General features: G+C 47.2%; 1 protein-coding gene across 1 annotated transcript in view; it reads right to left on the reverse strand.

Moving 5' to 3' along the window:
• The window catches only part of PLA2G6 (phospholipase A2 group VI), a 52,034-nt gene extending 49,511 nt beyond the window's left edge, over positions 1–2,523 (reverse strand). The window contains exon 1 of the mRNA XM_054582370.1: positions 2,401–2,523. The gene's annotated coding sequence lies outside the window, so the exon portion shown is untranslated. The remainder of the gene's footprint in view (positions 1–2,400) is intronic.
• Between the last annotated feature and the right edge of the window lie 3,477 nt (positions 2,524–6,000).

Raw genomic sequence — 6,000 nt, forward strand, 5'->3', positions numbered from 1 at the left:
CTGCTGAGGAGAAAAATAAACCAGAGAAGGGAGATAGGAAGTGTCCAGACAGAGACTTAATTTTTAAATAGGGTGAACAGGGACGTCCTCACCCAGAACTTGACCTTGAATAAAGAATTACAGGAAATGAAGGCAAAAGTCATACAGATATCTAGATGAAGGGTTTTCTAGGTGGCAGGGAGAGCAAGTGCAAAGGCCCTGGGGCTGGAGCAAACCTAGTTAGGTTCCAACAACAGCAAGGAAGCCTGTGAGGTCAGGGAGGTAACAGGGGCCAGGCATGTAGAGCGAGAGGAGAAGCCACGCACTGCAGGGCTTGGGGCAAAGGGAGTGACATCTCAACAGATCACCCTGGCCGGATACGGAGTATATAAGCACCAAAGACATTCTTACAGCTTTGGCCTGAACAACAGAAAGAATGCTGCCATTTCTTAAAGATGGGAAAGTGAGGGGTGGGAGGAAGACAGGTTATGGATGAGGGTGGGGGAGGGATAACGGGGTACATACCAGGAGCTTAATTCTAAAATCTTTAAGTTTGAAATGCCTCCGTTGAGGGAGTTAAGTAAGTGGGCAACTAGCTCTGTGAGTCTGTCATTCAGGGGAAAGCCGTGGACTGGATTGGAGATAAAAATTTGGGAGCTCTCAGGGTAGAGATGGTACAAAACTATGCAACTGGATGAAATCACCAAAAACAAAAAACAAAAAAATGAGGATGGACAAAAAAAAAAAAAAAAGAGAGAAGAGGCATTTAAGGCCTGAACCTGTTAAGATGTTCTCTCAGGGAGCCACCCTCTACAAAGTGAAGCCTGAAACACCAGGCATCTCCTTCACTGCAGCCCCAGGCATGCGCATTCAGTCCTCCTTCCTCTATGGCTGATGTCATTCTGCTGAGAAGGAAATTCCCTTTTGGGGATACAGTCATCTCACAAGACAGTAAGCCATGGAAGGAGAAGAAGTGCCCTGCGCCCTGGACAACAGCCGTGACCTTTACACAGCAGGGCAATCGTTCCGAATCTGGTGTCGGAATGCAAGATTCCAGCTCCGACCCACATCCGCTGGTGCGGCTTCAGGCAGCTCGCCGGCCCTCTCTCTTCCTTACGTTAAATGGGAATAACATCGGCTACATGAAGGGTAGCCTAGAACATAGTAAACAGTCCATCCATACCCGTTAAACAAATGAGGACTGAGGAATGAATGAATGGTAAGGATTACAGAGAAGAGAGCCGGACAGAGCACATGAGCAATACTGCCAAATACTAAGTGAAAGACTAAGTAGAAGGCGCCTCTCTCTTGTCTTTGCTCCTTTTTTTTTTCATTCCATCCCTTTCCCTTTCCTGTCTATGACCACACTGTTTACAAAGATTTGCCTTTTACATTATCTCAACTTTTGAACCTCACAGCAACCTTATGACGGCAGGAAATACAATTGCTCCACCACAGATGAAGAAACTGAGACTTAGATGAAAAATGGCCACCAAACTCCAGTAACATTTTGAGACACAGGCAGTAACAAAAACACTGCGTTCAGCCCAAGGGTGGAGCATATGTGTTGCCAAACCAAACCTGCCTGACATCCTGTTGGGTGGGTAAGAGGCAGGTGAGGGAAAATTCCAGAAGCTTAGGGGAAGTGAAGGTATTTGATAATCCATTTAAAAAAACCCCACAGATCCCTGAGCCCTGTGCCCTCTACCTCCCACACCGAGGGGCCTGTGTGGCCCAGTCTCATGGTCACACGGGTCACATGCACCCTGTCACCAGCTCCCAGGTCATCTGTAGGAGCAGGAGGTAGACCGAAGGTTGGGGGGTTGGGGGCCTCTGGGGTGAGGAGGCTCTGAGGAAGGAGGGAGTATGGCGCAGCAGGCAGATGAAATCTGGAGGTGCAGCAGAGGCCATAAGCAGGGTGAAGCAGGGAATTAGAACTGGAGAAAAATAAAATAGAGAACAGGGGAGCCCAACGAAGATGAAGCAGGGATCAAATGGGAATACACGGGGGCGGAAACTCGGGGGCACTTAGCAAGGCACAGGGAAAAGCTGGGGATGATCAGCGGGGCCAGAGTGCGAGCTGGGGCCACTGAGAGGCTCCACGAGGTGGGGAAGGGCGGAGGGGTTGACTCGTGAAGTGAGGGGTGGACAGAGGAAAGACACACAAGCCAGGCTGGGGTACAACGGGGTTGAAGCTGGGGTCCCTGGGGGACAAGAGCGGTCACGGGACGGGAGTTGGGGACGCTGGTGGATCAAAAGGAGGAACCTGGGGTCACTCAGGGTCACAAAAAGGTCAATAGAAGACATTCTTCAGAACCGGCGACTACGGGGAACGTGCGAAAGAGGAACCACGAAATCTGGGACACTGAGGAGGTCTGGGGAGGGCCCCCCAGGCCCCGCCTTCCCTGCCCCGTCACTCACCTCGCCTTACTCAGCACTTCTACTTCCTCCTAGTTCTGCAAACAAGCCCTGGCCGCAAAGCCACTGCTCTCCGCCAATCATCGAAGGCCATGCCTCCCAGCCGCCGCTGCGGCCCCGCCCCCGCGCCGCGAGCGCCGCGCGCGAGGAAGGCGGGGACGGGGCGCCACCATCTTATATAACTGCCCAATGGAAGGGGCGCACACCTCCAAGGGAGGCCGAGCTGTAGGTTGCAGCCAATCCTCGCCGGTGGAGCGCGACCATGTCTGTGCTGGGCGGAAGATTCTCGTGACGGCCGGTTGGCAGACATGTTGGTGAGGGGCAGGGCTCTCACCCGTCTCCGACCTCCGCATCTCGAAAAGGTCGGAGGACTAAAGTCCAACCTACTGTTAGTGAACCTACTACGGTTCCTAAAGAGAAAACTAGAACCAACAGAGACACAGAGCATAACAGGGAGGAACCTGCTTGGATTTTCCGGGAACCCCCCCAAGCCATGGTTCTAGATTTAGCAAATAAAAATAGGGATGCCCAGTTAAATTTGAATTTCAGCTGAATAACCAATAATTTTAAGTATAGTTAGGCAAACACACACACACACACACACACACACACACACACACACACACACACACACACCCACCCCTCATTATCAGGCATCCCTTCCCCAAGCCAATATCAGGGAGTATCTTGGCACTTTTAGCAGGAACTTGACTTGATCTCTGTAAGCTTGTCTGAGAAGTGAGCACAGTAGTATCTTAGGCGGTTGTTGTGATGGCCAGAGATAAATTAGTCCCCAGGTCTATATATGGGATTTCAATACATGGCAGGTATGATTAATGATGTTGAGAATGAGGTATGCTGGAAAGAAAGGACACTGGGTTTTAGCCACAGACCTGCTACTGACTGAGCAGATCAGGACCCCTCTCCTGCCCACTGAGCTTGCTTGGATAACTTTTTTTTTGCAATTTATTTTTATTTTTTTAAATTTTATTTTAATTTATTTTTTCAAATACATTTGTCTCTGCCTCCCCCCGCCCCCCTACCACTTTTAATCTCATGATCCCCCAATCACAGATTTAGATGAATTCTCCAAACTGCTCTTCATCTACTTGGGAAATGGCGTTGCTGTTGTCATTCCTGTGAAAAGAAGAGAGTTTGGTCCTCGGTCTGTCCAAAGATGTTAGTGCCCACGCTGAGGGCAGCCAATGCAACTGGAGCAAGGTTTAGTTAAGAATCTAGACAGGTGATAAACTAATCATGGTAACTAATATTGATACAGAGTTTCACCAGTTAAAAAATAACTGGACTTCACATCCATCATTGTTGGGTTGAGTTGCTCATGTTGGCATTGTTACAGATGTTGATGTAAGAAACATCCAAACCTGTAGATAAACTTTATGAGTTTAATGGAGCCACACTGAGGACATATGCCAGGGAGCAAGATCTAAAATGCTCCGGAGAATAACAGTTTTACATTTTTGTTTTGTTTTGTTTTTATGTATTTGAAATGAAGGAAGAATAGAGAAAGCAAGGCGGAGATTGAATTACAGGATACTTAAGAGTATGTATACTCTTGAGGGTTAATAGCCCCTGAGAAGTGTTATTGCTTCTGGTATTTCAGAGGTGTGTTAGCCTAGATGCACAAGGCTGGCTTAAAACCTTTCACTAAAGAAGTTATAGGCCTGGGCAATGACCTGTCCAGTTAGAAACCTGTGATTATATCACCCTGTGAGGTTACCATCCATAGAACCCCTTTTCTTTGTCGGCACAGATGCGGAAACTGTTCCCTTAAACTAATTAAAATTTTGCTGAAGAGTTTCACCTTGGCGTGGAGAGAATGGGATGAAGACTCAGAATTCTCAATCAAACCATCTTGCCCTACACACCTGTAACAAGCAAAGTTAGGGCAATGGTTATCAGGGAGCTTGCAAAAGGCCAGGCATACCAAGCAATCAGACTTGAGAAAATGTGTAGGTTCAACAGAGTAAGTCCCATTCTTCAGCAAACATCCACCTCTGTGTTCAAGATGAATCTGCAAGGCAAGTTTATCAAGATAGACACACAACTAAATCTGAAATGCAAAAAAGGCCAAGGGAGGCTGCATCACTCTTTAGACACACTCAAATGTTCGTGAAAGATACTCATCAATAGAATCTCAGGACGTAATTAAGTCAAGTGCCCCTCCCTTAGGTACATTTGGTGAAAACTGTTAAATGAGTAGATAAAGCAAGAGATGAAGTATAGTGGTTATTAGGTAGCATGGGATAAATAAGCAATGGAAAGAGAGGGGCAAGTAAGCACAAGCAGATACATTCAGTTGGGTTTCTACGGGATTTTTCACTGGAGGAGTTCAAGTCAAAGAGCTTCTCTTAAGGGGCTATGCTAGGTCATGCAGCTACAAATGTCCTGGAGCAAGGTGTCTGCCTTCTAGGAGCCCATGGTCCAGAGGGTCAAACTAGGCCAAGTCCCCTCCTGTAACAGTGGGGAGTTGTAACCATCCCACCATTCTTTTGACATTGTTTCTGTAAATGCTGGCTAATAGATAGCTTGCAGATAAACAGCATGTTTGTATAAGAATCCTAGGAACTAACTTCAAAAGATACAAACTCCGACCTTCAGGCATCCCAGCTCTGGGAGTTTTGCTGACCTTCAACCGTGGAGCCAGAATGATGTAAAGCCAGGACAATTAAACCAGATGACGCACAACAGACCATCACTTGCCTTATCCGAATGGACTGTGCTCATCTGCACGTAGAGAACTCTTCAACCCCCTTCCTTGATTTCTTTGTTCTGCTTCCCCCTCCCTCCTTATAAAAATCTCTGCCTTTAGCACTGAGGTGTTAAAATGGGCTTGGAGACTAGAGTCCCCCACCTCCCCAGGGGAGATGGGCTTTGTGACACGAGTCCCTCATCGTCCAGGGGGCTGGCACCTGAAAATAAACCACTTTCCTTATACCAGCACCTGTCTCTCGAATTTGGCTTTGGTAGCGGCAGGCAGTCAGGCCTGCATTTGGTTACACTCCCTCAAGGAGTTGAAGGAAATTTAACTGACGTGCTAACACTGCAATTTTACACTCTAACCTTGTTTGATGCTCACAACAACCCTGAGAAGTAGTAATATTACCCCACTTTATAGATGAGGAAACCAAGGTTCTGTAAGGGGAAATGAGCCCAAGAATCATATGTCAACTAGAGGCAGAGCCAGAATCAGGGTTTGTGTTGTCTTTCCTTTCCCTGAACCATAGAAGTTTGACAATGTTCTTGGTGTTGATGAACCGCAATGAACAGAATAGACACAAGTCTCTGCCCTGGTGGCGCTCAGTCTAGTGGGGAAAGGCAGATGACAAACAAGATAGAGTGTCAAATACAGAGTGTGTTTTGCTGAAGTCTGTAGGTGAACTCTCATGATGTTAGCATCTTTCAAAGAACCTAAAGTGTTGAATCTGAGGTTGTGTACGTGAGCGGCATTGCACTAGGCCTTCCATACCTGTGTTTGAACATTTTTATAATTAAAAAGTTGAGGGAAATATAGAGTGCTAGATATATGCTCTACAGTAAAAGCAAGGAGGAAAGATGGGGAGAGTTGCGTTTTTAATGGGGGTG

The sequence above is a fragment of the Pteronotus mesoamericanus genome, unplaced genomic scaffold, assembly GCF_021234165.1.
Source record: "Pteronotus mesoamericanus isolate MK-2021 breed Mesoamerican mustached bat unplaced genomic scaffold, CSHL_Meso_final contig_702, whole genome shotgun sequence".
Classification (NCBI taxonomy): domain Eukaryota; kingdom Metazoa; phylum Chordata; class Mammalia; order Chiroptera; family Mormoopidae; genus Pteronotus; species Pteronotus mesoamericanus.